This window comes from Sphaerodactylus townsendi, linkage group LG01, assembly GCF_021028975.2.
Source record: "Sphaerodactylus townsendi isolate TG3544 linkage group LG01, MPM_Stown_v2.3, whole genome shotgun sequence".
Classification (NCBI taxonomy): domain Eukaryota; kingdom Metazoa; phylum Chordata; class Lepidosauria; order Squamata; family Sphaerodactylidae; genus Sphaerodactylus; species Sphaerodactylus townsendi.
Genome location: NC_059425.1, coordinates 139,229,376 through 139,242,757, shown reverse-complemented (window position 1 = coordinate 139,242,757; position 13,382 = coordinate 139,229,376). Strand labels below are relative to the sequence as shown.

General features: G+C 42.5%; 1 long non-coding RNA gene across 1 annotated transcript in view; it reads right to left on the bottom strand.

The window, feature by feature from the left end:
- LOC125439424 overlaps positions 1-13,382 on the bottom strand; it is an 80,468-nt gene that overhangs the window by 30,576 nt on the left and 36,510 nt on the right. Inside the window, exons 2-4 of the long non-coding RNA XR_007245532.1 lie at positions 11,009-11,086; positions 10,490-10,629; positions 5,154-5,254 (exon numbers count right to left, since the gene is read on the bottom strand). This is a non-coding gene — a long non-coding RNA (uncharacterized LOC125439424). The remainder of the gene's footprint in view (positions 1-5,153; positions 5,255-10,489; positions 10,630-11,008; positions 11,087-13,382) is intronic.

Genomic DNA, 13,382 nt, shown 5'->3' with positions numbered 1-13,382 from the left:
ATCTGAGTAACCTCACTGTAAGACATAACAACAGCAATAATAATGTTTGTGCTTCACGTGGGAAGAGTAACAATATCCTATATTCATGTCTGTCAAGATCTGTATAAGTTTATTATTTCAGCTTTTTGTTTTAGAATCACTATAACAAACAACTTCAAGTACCTCCTATTAGTGAGTGAAGCCAAACATCATTATATACTTGAGTTGACTATTTTGGGTAAGCTGGCTACAGTGGTGGTGGTTTCACTCCTTTTTCTCCGCAGCCAGCTGGTCATCCTGTGATAGGGTTGCCAACCTTCAGATGACACCAGACATCTCCCACTATTACCATTAATCTCCAGACAATTAGGATCAGTTCACTGGATAAAATGGCTGCTTTGGAGAGTGGACTCAGGGACGTAGGCATAGAATTTTTATGAAGGAGTTCAGGGCAGGACCCCTGGGGTGTGGCCCCGCCTCCCCAAATCCCGCCTCCAGCCTGCCAGCCAGCCAGCCAGAGCCCGGGAAAGAAAGTCTCACCTCTTGCAAGATTGCTTCACGAGAGACGAGACTTTCTTTCCCGGGCTCCGGCTAGTTTTGCAACAAACAAAACAGGCATTCCCCGCCCCCTTCCATCTCATATCCGCAAGTGCCAGAGGTGCAGACAAACAAGGTCGGCAAAGTCACTGAAAACAACACACTGCCAATTTTTCTGTCCAGCCAGCTAAACTGCCCCACACTAGAAACAGAACTCCCCACAATGCATCTGTGGCAGCATCGTCTGTGCACGCGTTCTGCCGGGAAGGTAGCTGGAGCAGCAAACTACATTTCACAAGTCACAATGGGTCAGAGTCACATGTGTGTCCCCTCCCCTCCCCCTTTCCATGATTTCTCAGCAGAGGTAAACAAACTGAAAAAGGCAGAAACCTACAGTATCTGCTGCAGGAGGCAGAGAAAATGTCTGGATCCCAGGGACAGTGAGTCTCACCTCTCGAGTTGCGAGAGCTCTGACCTCCAGGGCTCAAAAGCAGCTTTGAGAGAGCTGAGGCGAGCTGCAAGCCGTAGCCAACCAGGGACAATGAGTCTCGCCTCTCGTGAGAGTTCCGTGGACACAACCAGCTTTGCAAGAGCCAAGGTGAGACTTTCAACGTTGAAAGTCTCGCCTCGGCTCTCCCAAAGTTGGTTGTGAGGCTCAGAGCTCTCGTGAGAGGTGAGACTCACTGTCCCCAGCTGGCTACGGCTCTTGCCACTTGCAAGCGGGCAATGCGGGTCTGCTGTGCCTGTGTGTAATGTTCTACCCCACACACTTTGGGGTGTGTGGGGAGTGTGCCAGCTGCCCCCGAGGCCTGGGGCCCACCGTACATACAATAAAAGGATCCAAACCCGAGAACCCCCCCTCCTTACCTATGTCCCTGAGTGGACTCTGAAATTGTGACTCCTGAGTCCATGCAGTGGCAGGAGGAACTTCATCCAGTGGTGGGATTCAGCAGGTTCGCACCACTTCAGCAGAATCGGTTGTTAAAATGGTGCTTGTAAACAACCAGTTGTTAAATTATTTGAATCCCACCACTGGAACCGGTCGTTAAATTATTTGAATCCCACCACCGACTTCATAACTCCCTCCCTTCCATCCCGCACACTTTTGCTAGCAAAAAGGGCCATGACAGGTGGGCTGTTAGTCTTTCTGCCAGTTCCAAGTGTCTGCCAAGAAGATGTGGAACTGGCAGTAAGATAAATATCCCATGCCTTATGGGCTTTTTCTGCTAGCCAAAGTGTGTGGGGTAGAACACCAGGAATGATGTTAAAAACCCCTCCTGCTACCACATTGCACTTGGAAGCCAATTTGCCCTGCTGTCACACACTGTTTTTAAGGTGAGTCCCAGGTCATAAGTTGGGTTAAACCTTTACTTGGGTTGGGATTTCTGCCAAACCAATTCACATTTATTGTACCATCTAATCAGACCCTTTCTCATCATAACCTTCTTGGGGTTGTGAAGGGAAAGCTGGGAAGTAGATTGCTTGATGCAACCCAGGATTATCTGAAGAAATGCTTGCTTTTGAAACTTTGTTTTCAAACTTTCTAGTCACTATTGCACTTGAAAAAGTGCTCCAAGTATTGCAGGTGGACTTCCTAGTTTATGACAAGTTTCAGCTAATCAGTTCTGTGCTGTGAGCATGAATGTTTTCCCTGAGCTTGATGCTAAAGAAAATTTTGTACACTAGACCCCCCCCCCAAAAAAGATGAGTGCAATCCCAGAGTGAGTTCCTTGCACAAATTATGTACAGCTGGTTGCATCCTTATTTTAGCAAGTGCTGATCCACTTTGGGATCACTTTCACACAGTTTGTTTGTTCTGGTTTGAATGCTGTAGGAAGCATATTTTTTCCCACAACTACACAGTAGTGTGGTGCTTCAATATAAATCCTAACTGTGTGTGTACAGCTCAGCAGCAAATGGGTTTTCACATACTGGTGTTCCATGCAATTTCCCTTGTCTCAGTCCCCTGAGATGGACAGAACAGCAGCAGGGAAACCACACAAGGCTATCCACATGTGGAAACACCTGGGTGATAGTGTGAGCTTTTAAAGCTCTTTCAGGTGTCTAGGAACTTGAGAAAATCCAGACCGTGTTGACAAGAATCATGAAGAGACATCACCTCTTTATCATGTGTGGTGTGTTCCATTATCTTAGCTGTTGGAAAGCAAAGGTAGAATGCTACCTTAAAGAAAGATTATGTCCTTGGGGCAATGCATCTCAATTAAAGGCTGCATACTATGCTTTCTGCACTTGAGTAAGCATGTCTCCCTTTCACTATATTGGAAACAAAACAGATAAGTCAGGTCTGGAGACAAAACCTTTTCAGTAACTTCATGATCCTTTCTGACATCACAAATAAAACATCTTGAGGTCATTCAAATAAGTGTTTTGGAGAAGAACTTTGCACAGGTTTGTCTCAAAAACATCTTCAAGATGTTTTATTTCTGCCCACGGGTTTTTTTTGGAAAACGCTAAATTAGTGATATTTTCCCCTCATATTGTGTCATTGTAGCTTCGAAGGCACCTCCCTCAAAACAAAAAAGGAAAACAAGATGTGAACAGGATCATCAGTTCAAACCAACTTTATTCATGTACTTTATACAATGAAATCGCACGCAGATGAGTTGCAAGCAATGGAAACCTCCATCATAAACCTTCAGCAAATAGCAGGTGGGACAGATTGTCACAAGCAGGAGAAGGTGGAGGGCATGAGTGAGAGCTAGTGGGGTAGAGGCAAGAAAAAGAACTGCTTTCCCTGCCAACACTTTTTTGTCCGCACTATGCAGACAAAAAAAAGTCAAAATGATTCTTTTGAAAATGTCTGCAAGATGTTTTATTTGTGTTGTGCACAAAGAACCCATATCTTCCAGTGCTGATTTAGCTCTGCTTTGAACATTCTGCATTCCTCATTCAATCTGGAACATTTATTTGAAATATTTGTTTGCTGTTCTCTCCATAAAATTCTCTTGGTGGCTCAAACAGTTAAAACATCAATAAAGAAATTAAACATCAGTAAAAACAGCAGATAGTAATGAGAACACAGCAGAGAGGACTCATTTCAGTGACTGGGCAAAAATACACAAGGTTTTCAATTGGTGATTAAAATTTAATAACAAGTGAGGCACCACCACAAAAAAGGCCCTCATCTTTTTTTTTCTAAAAATAAGAGCACAAACAGCAGAGCTTCTTACACTGAACTTGACTGACATGTAGACTCACTAAGGAATAGTTGGTCCTTAAAATCACTTGGTCCCAGTATGTTTAATGCTTTGAATGTAAAACTCAGCACTTTGAATTGTGCCTATAAATGAACAAACAGCCAGAGAAGTTATTTTAAGACTGGCAGGATATTCTCTGTTAATTAACAGTCTTTCATCTTCAAAGTCTCAAGTGAGAACCCTCTGATGTTTCCTATAGTTTTCCCTATTTAGAGCATGTGACAGTAATGTAACCTGATGATCATAGCATGAATAACTGTAACTAGATCTTGCTTTCCAAGAAGAGGTAGTAGCTGGTGAAGTTGGTTAAGGGTAAGGTGTGTCACTGGGGGACATGATCCTTCACCTGCAGGCATACTACCCCTCCACCTTCTAAACAAAACTGAGTTGCACTTACAAATACATTACACATTAAACATTATTCCCAAAGAAAAGTCTAGATAAAATTTCAAAAGATAATTAAAAGAGTCAGATTACTCAGGGGAAGTGTATTCGTTCAGCAGCTAGAAATGAAAAGAGAACCATCCTCTCTATTTTAATTAAAAACTAACATTAAAAGTTTTTCCATGCTAAACAATATGGAAAAAGGAGCATAGATGACAAAGAACAAATAGATGGCACTTGATAGATTGAGCTGTGAACTGTGAAAAATTGAATAGATTGAAATCAGTAGAGTATAATTGGCCTGAAGCACATATTTGACAAAGCTCAGTGCTCAAGACAGCATATATAAAATGCAAATATTTTAAAAGTTGCCTAAATGAAAAGAAATGTACAGTAGGTTTGGTGTTTTTTTTTAGATTGGTGGTGAATGTGAAGTGCTCACTGCCACACTTGTTTCTTGTTCTCTTTCTTCTCATAGGCAAATTTAGGGACCCATCCTAAACAGGTTATTCCAAAGTAAGACACTTTTATGCTGTGGGGCTTACTCTCAGGAGAGGTTTTCAGAATACAAGCTTTTAAAAACTTTCATTGATCGCTCAACAGTCCTCAAACAAGAAACTGAAGATCAATCCCAAGCAAAAGCCATATAGCATTTTTGTATTAGGATCAACAAGCCCTCCCCTTTTTCTTAAAAACTGTCACTACTAATACACGAAGTTGCACCAATTTTTCACCATTTCACTCTCCTACAAATCCCCACAAGGCTGTTCCTGAAAATTCACTGAACTGCAGGATTAACAGTTTGGAGAGCCTAGTAATCTGTGGCAGATTCCCCTCTTAATTGACAATTTGTTTTAATTGTACGGTTGGATACAGATCATCATCCAGTAATCTTTACAACAACCCTGTAAAATAAATCTAGGGTATAAACGGCAGCCCAAGATCGAGAAATTATAGCTTGCCTGACCTAAGACTGTTAGTTCAAAGCAGAGATAAGAGTGAATCTGATGACGTTCTGATTTTACTTCTACTCACCTTCCCAAATGTGCACCATCACAAAAAACAAAAACCAGGGATCAACCAAAATGACACAAACTGCATGTAAGCGCTCACGTTCTCCAGAGCTTTTGATGAGCCTGGATGATTAAAAAACAAAAGGGCACAGGAGAGAAAAACACATATTTCATGTCATAGTATTAAACCCTCATTACATCTTGTAGCATGTGTCTGAAGTGCTTAGCTGAATTCAGTGGGCACAGGTTGTGGCTAGCAGGTTTCAAAATGCATCTCCAGATTTAGGATAGTGGTGATACATCCAACATTATCATAGAAAATCCTTCAACTGGCTGGTTCTGCACAGCAAATGTGTAATGAGTTGCAGTCAAGATAAAGGAATCTGTCCCATGCAGGCAGCTATTGGAGCCCTTGTAAATAACCCAGGATTGCACTTTTGCACGAAGACACTTCTCTTTTGTTAAATTTCCAGCAAAATATGCGCAGCTTCGCAGGCACGCGGAGATGAACCCACACAGCCATGCCAAAAAAAATTTAAACAGGAAAAGGGGCCTCCCTAGAATGGCTGGGCAATGGCAGGCAGCATCTCCCTCACTGTGGAGGCACGGTGGAAGGGAGACAAATAAAGCATCTCCTGCCTGGCTGTTCGCTCAGGAGCAGCTCCCACCCAAGATTTTTCAAAAGAATTGCTAGTTTAATAATTTTCAAAAAACCTGGGTTGGGGGAAATAAAATGGGACAGATGCATTTTGGAACCGGGACCTGTGAAAAATCTCTTCCCCTCCCCAAGTATTTTATAGCATCCTATACCTGTGTTTGTTGGCCATTGTCTTCTGCATTTCTCTTTCAGTACTCTTGTAAGCAAGTGAGAAAACTCTGATCTATTTGTCAAGCACAGAGTTTCAAATTTCAGCTGGAATAGTAAAAGTGTACCCTTTACATTATTGTGGCTAGTGACCTTCTTAGAATAAAGTTGCCTATCATATTTTTCTTAATAGAAACATAATGATGTAAGTCTTTACCTGGATGTTCCAGGCCAGCCCAATCTCATCAGATCTCAGAGTCAGTCCTGGTTAGTATTTGGTTAGAAGACCACCAAAGAAGTCCAGGGTCACTATGCAGAGGAAAGCTAAGGCAAATCACCTCTTTTAGTCTCCTGTCTTGAAAACCCTACAGAGTTAACATAAGTTGGCTGCAACTTGACAGCACTTTACATACACACAATGATGTAAATATAAGCTATTGAGCTTAATGGATTGTATAGTAGACTGTGTGAGGGTCAGCTCAAACTGATTCCATCTAGACCAGTTCTCCTGAGCATATGGTAAGAAGTGTGATCATAGATAAGTGGAAGGTCAAGTGTGATAAATAGGCAGTGGGACTCAAGATAGAAGGTACAGGGCAACAGGAGGTCAGCAGGCTGCGTAGAGCTGGATCCTTTCACACTGAACAATGTAGTAAGACTGATGAGCAAAATAAAAGAAGGATGTATATAGCCCCAGCCCTGCTCTGTGAGGCTTGAGAAGTCACATGCATCAGCTGAGATAGCCCAAACCACAGTTCATAAAGTGACCATTGCTACAATAGTAGTGTGGCTCAACTCCAGCTCAAATTGAATGGCTTTCCTGTGGTTGCAAGGGTAAGAGAGCAGGACCCTGTTCAGGGTTGCTAGCTTTGGGTTGGTATTTCCTGGAGATTTAGGGGTAAAGCCTGGAGAGGGCAGGCTTTGGGAAGGGAAGGGACCTCAGTGGGTCATGTAGTCATAGAGTCCACTCTCCAAAGCAGCCATTTTCTCCAAGGAAACTGATATCTGCTGCCTGGAGACAAGGATGGAGGTAAGGGGGGGGGGTTCCCAGGTTCAACCACCCATTACATGTCCGAAGCTCCATCCCCCGCCCCCCATTTGTGTTTTTTTTGTATTTTTTGGTTTTTGGCCTGCAGGGGGTGCATTTTTAGGCTAGCAGCACCAAAATTTCAGGAATTTTTTGGGAGACTCTCCTGATGATATCACCCAGGTTTTGTGAGGTTTAGTTCAGGGAGCCCAAAGTTATGGACTCCCAAAGGGGGTGCCCCATCCCCCATTGTTTCCAATGGGAGCTAATAGGAGATGGGGGCTACATCTTTGAGGGTCCATAACTTTGAACCCCCTGAACCAAACTTCATCAAACCTGGGTGGTATCATCAGGAGAGTCTACTAAAGTTACCCTGAAAGTTTGGTGCTGCTAGCTTAACAATTGCACCCCTGACAGCAGGCACCCCCTTCGGCATGGATTTAAAGGGAGAATCTGAGATCCCCAGTTTAAACACTGAAATTGATGCTGTTGCAGGTTGGGGGAGAATCCACCCCAAAACTGCATCACTTTCAATGTTGTTTTAACTGGGGGCCCCAGATTCTCCCCTTAAGGTGGATTTAAAAGGAGAATCTGGGCTCCCTAGTTTAAACACCATTGAAAGTGATGCTATTTGGGGGGTGGATTCCAGCATCACACTGGCTGCCCATGGGGGGGGGGCCACAAAACTCAGATTTTGCACCAGGCTCCATTTTCCCTAGCTGCCCCTCTGCCCGGAGGGGAGGGCAGAAGGGACTTCCAGCTGCCGGCTGGGAGCCAAATCGGTGGGGCATGAGGTGGGGCAGTGGAGTCTGCCTGCCCTGTGGCACCGCCCCCTACCCTCCATAAAAATCTATAGCGATGTCACTGCCTGGATATCAATTGTAATCCTGGGAGATTTCTAGTCCTTACCTGGATGTTGCCAAACCTACCACTGCTTCCCAGAGTCCTAAATTTGAGATCACTGGTATCTTACAGTCCAGAAACATAGTGTGGGAAAAAGGGGGCTTGTTTTTATTATAGAATTCTTCTAAAATATATATCCTACAGTCTGTATACATATAATTTGTGCATTCTTTCCATTTTGCCAGACTTAATATGCAAAGTTTGTACAAACAAATCACATTTTCAAATCTGATTTCTAATTTTTCTTTTTTCTGTGTCTGTGGCTAAAGATTTAATGTCAGACTACTGAAAGAAGAGGCAGAGTGCAAAAGCAGGAAGCTGAAGCAGAAAAATCAATTTAAGAAACCAACGCTTTTAACAACTTTCATCATTCATCTGCCAAGTGATAAATTATTTTCCATGCATTAGTCATCCAGATCAAACAACATAATCTTATCTGGCTCACATCACCATACCTGTTGTTATTTGCTATGAAGCCAACTGCCATTTTAAACCAAAGCTCCTCCACTCAATAGCATTAACAATCTGTTTTTATTGAAAACCTAGATGATAAAAAAGCTGATATCTGATCTTGCATTTTTAATTTTAATTTGTATTTATTCTATATTAATACTGTTGTTTTCTTTTACTTATTTCTGTTATATTGTGTAATCTCTAGATATATCATGCCTATAAAATAATATACCCTCACTAGGTTGGCCCAGGTCTGCCCAATCTTGACTGACCTCAGAAGCTAAGCCGGGTGACCCTGATTAGTATTTGGATAGGAGAAAACCAAGGAAGTTTGGGGTCATTCCAAAGAGGTAGGTGTGATGGATCTAAGCAGCATACAGAATCAGAAATGTCTAACTGCAAAAATTTAATTCCCCACAGAGTTTGAGTGTGTTTGTGACAGGCTGGGAGCGGGTGGAATTAGGAAGGCAGTCAGAGCTTCTGACAGAAATATAGGGAGTTAAACTCTGAAATGTAGAACGATCATACATGTATAGTGGTGTTGTTAGAGAGAGAGTATGGGTGTGGGGAGGGGAGAGGAGAGGAGAGGAGAGGAGAGGAGAGGAGAGGAGAGGAGAGGAAGGACCATACTTTAGCCATAGAAAGGAATTATCTTCTAGGGACAGAAGAATTCCAAGCCCATGTTCTAATAATAAAGCTATACCCTTTTCCACCCAAAAGATCTTAGTGCGGTCAGTAGTACTTCAGTGGAAGAGAGAGTACCTTGCTTCTGCTGTAGAAAATAGTCCTGTGGAATTTGTGGTGGGAGGAGGACTGAAGGGGGCTTGGAGAGTTGTGGCATAGTGCCAAAGGGGTGGGGGCATGATGCCCTGGGTGGAGCTGTGGTGGGGGCGTGGCTGGACCATGGCCTGGCGTGGCGGAGGTGTTCCGGGGGCATTCTGGGGCAGGGGCGGAGGGCACATGCGTGCCCCGGGCACAATTTCCCCTTGCTCCACCCGTTGGGGAGGCCAGGTGCTGGACCCAACAGGGCAGCAATGACTTGCCGCCTCTGCCCTGCCAAGTCTGGTTTAGTGTTTGGGCTGGAGGGAGGGTTGGAAGGGGCTTGGGATGGCTGGTGCTGGGCACAACTTGGTGTTTGGGATGAGAGGAGGATTGGAGAGGGCTTGAGAGGGCTGGTGTCAGGCCTAGCAGGGCAGTAGTAGCTTGACACCACTGCCCCACCAAGTCTAGCTTGGTGTTTGGGGTGGAAAGAGGGTTGGAGAGAGCTTGGGAGGGCTGGTGCTGAGCCTGATGGTGAATGGAATGGAGTGGGTAGGTTGGAGAGGGGTGGGATGGCTGGTGCTCAGCCCAGCTTGGTTTCCAGGGAGGAGGTAGGGTTGAAGGGGGAGGAAGTGGTGGCAGATGAATTCACAATTCTACTTATATATTTTGATGGAAAAGACTATAGCTCATCTTCTAGACAGAGTGGTTAGAACTGAGGGAACTCACTATGTGAGAGTTTGTGTCAGATGGGGACCACTCTCAAGTCAGGAAGGGAATTCTACACTGCATGTGGGAGAAGCATTCCCATCCATAGCTCTAAGGAGGAATTGTTTCAAACACTGTGAAGTGATCCTAAAGTTTGGAGAAGACTGAAGGGGAAGGGAGATTAAAGATAAAGCTAAATTTTGATTAGGGACTACATTTCAGATAGGAAAGCTGAGAGACAGAGAACCTCTAGCTGTATTATTGGTTAAGAAGAAGGAAGAGACTTCTGAGAAAAAAGAGAAAATTAGACCTAAGATTATAAGTACCGACAAGAAGTGACATACAAAAAGATAGAAGAATCTCTAACCATACAGCCTTGTCTAACTGTTCACTAGACCACCTCCTGCTGGATTCTCACCTCACGCTAGACTACTTCCAACACACCATACATTAATTGATAGCACTCTGCACACATAGAATAATATCAAGGATGTGGTTTTTAAAAAATCCCCAGTAAACCAAGCTCAAGTCCTTTCTCTTCAAAAAAAACAAACATCACAACTGTTCAAAGGCTAATGCAAATGGAACCCATGTAACAAAACAGCTAACAAATAGAGAATGTAAAAAAGGCACATGCAATTTGCTTAGTTAGGAAACTTTAATGGGAAGAAATCACTAGCAAGTGTAAAAAAAAAAACCGCACTTCCAACAGGTGGTTCCACGCTGATCCAGAAATTGGCTTGCTCTGGCAGATATGCTGTGAATAAACCTTGTTCCAACATATTCCCTCTCTTTGTTTTCTCAGGCTCCTACAGCATCAGTCCCAAGTAGCCTTGTAGTGGTCTGAAGGACACAGAGACAAATGCAGAACAAGTCACCATGTCAACCAGGCAAGAACATAGAATATATACTTTGAAGAAAATAATCTTGGATAATATTGCAGTCCATTTAAGCTCAACTCAAAGCGTGCTCTATTTTTTTTTAAAAAATAACAGGTTCCATTAAATGTATATCGCTAACTTTCCCCCTTCCTGTCCTAAGACTGCAATTGTATTGGCAGTACAAGTTGCTACTTCAAGAGCTGCCTGCAGCTTAAACAAATCCACTGGAGTGTTAGCTTGAATGTAAGTCCTCCCATAATGTACAAAGGGAACATGGAAAAGTGGCAGAAATTACAAAATCAATTGACATCTTGTCTTACAATTGTCCACAGTTTTATTACCTGCCAGAATGGCAAGATGTTCACCATCCACTGGTTCACTCAGCTGTCAGCCACTCCTCACCACTGAACATCTAAGTGCTTCGGGAGCAAATGGGGGAGCAAAGATAAAGCTTAAACATGAGTACTTGGTAGGAAAAACATCAATTAAAGAGCATACCCATGAACCTCTGAAGAAATTATACTTTATTGCTTTTTTTCAACAGACGCTTCCTTCTTACTGTATTATTGGCAAGAGAGGCACTTGTTACATTTTATGTCAGACCATTTCTTCTTTTTAATTTGTTTGCTGTCAAGTTGCAGCTAACTTATGGTGACCCCATAGGGTTTTTAAGGCAAGAAATGTTCAGAGGGGGTTTGCCATTGGCTGACTCCATGTTGCAGCCCTGAGCTTCCTTGGTGGTCTCCCATCCAAATTCTAACCAGGGCTGACCCTGTACTTAGTTTCCCATATCTGAGGAGATTAGGATAGCCTGGGCTATCCCGGTCAGGACTGTTTTTTCCTACTGCAGATCATTTAGGTGTCAATCCTAATGACTATTTCCTGGGAGTAAGCCACGCTAAATGACATGGATCTTATTTCTGAGTAGACTTGTTTAGGATTGCTTCCTTTGTTAAGCCTGCTAGTTAACTTGCTTTATAACATGGTTCTGATGTTATTATAGCATGTGCCATTTAGACATATTTATTCTCTCAAGCAATGTCATGTGCTGCCTTTTGTTACTTAATTGTCATTATGAATTTCATTACTTCTAATCTTCCCAAAGTTGTCTGCATTGAGCTTCATTTCCCTTACATTTTTAAAGAGATGTATATCCAAACTGTTGCTGAGGGAGTTAATTTGTCTCTGTCTTTCATTTTAAAAGCAAGTTCACCTGTCAAAATATTTTAAAATAATCTAAAACAATGGGAGAGGGAGGTACCCCGGTACATTTTTATATACTTGTATTGCAGGATTTGATTGCAGGGTTCAAGGTCGTCCAGCAAACTTCCACAGTGGAGGCGGGCGGCAGCATTCAAACCTGGTTTTCCCAGATCTCTCTCTCTCTCTCTCTCTCTCTCTCTCTCTCTCTGCCTGCCTGCCTGCCTGCCTCTTACATTTATACCCTGCTTTTTCCTGACCAAGGTCGGGCTCAGGGTGGCTTACAATAGAATTAAAAACACAGTTATCAATAGTACAAAATAATTTAACATTAAAACCAAATCTCTAGAATAATGCAATACTTACTATAATCCTTGCATAAACATTCAATCCACCCCCTCCTGGCACAAGTTCTCTACTAAATGGGGGTGAAGGGGAAGGAGGTGTGTGGTGGGAGATGCGCAAGGTAAGGGGGTCAGCTTATCAGTTGGATTATATGGATTTAGTTAGGCGGGACAGTGAGTTTGTATTAGATAGAACGTTTTTTGATTATTTAAAAATTGTGGTGAGTTTATTATTCTGTTTTTAATGTCACCTGCTGGAAAGATATAAATGTTTAAAATGAATGTATAGCTCATAGGATTGGTTAAGAAAAAGAAACATTGTGCATTATAAATACTGCATATGTTAATAGTCATAACAACTGATAAAATCTTGTTAGCATGATGCAATTCTTCAACAACCTCACCAATTTTTTATCTTTTTATCCTAACGTATGCTGTTCATTCTCCTTTGTGTTGTGTTGGTTGCCATAGCTACTAGCTATAGTGCCATGCTAGTGACTTTGTAGACTGTCATCTTAATTATATTTTTCAAGCTTATTTTTGCCCCTTTGTGACATTTCTATGACTGCCAGGCACCCAGCATGGTAACTGGTACACTGCCATTGAAGTGAGTGCATTTTAACAGCATGACACTCATTGACTTTAATGGGAATTCGAAGGTTGAAATGTTGCTTTGATATGTAGGCTAAATGTTAAAGTCTATATTAACAATAACCCAGCAAGACTCGATGCTTGTTAAATGTCTTCTTCATAAGTAATCATCTCAACATTTACTCTTTGAAACTACTGGAATGATTTTTCTCCACACAGATCATATAACATCTCTGCCAGGCACAGGGGAAATACAGAAATTCAAATCATTTTCAGCTATGTTAGAGAATCTGCAGCCATTTGAGTCACTGTGGAATGTCTACTTTCATTTTTGTTTTGCAGATAAAGGACAAGAATTTTTTATTCTCCCCCCCAAAAAAATTTTTTGTTTGCTAGGTGCACATTTTTGATTGATTGGTTATCTAGTGAAGGTTATTTGCTTAAGACAGGAGATGAACAAGCCATGCATGGGTTTTTGCTCATAGACTGGTGACTTTTCATTGCCCTCCCATTGTTGCCCATTATTTTTCCTCTTGAAAGCTGCTTCTGAACATCAGAGGACACTTTGGCACAGTGTCTA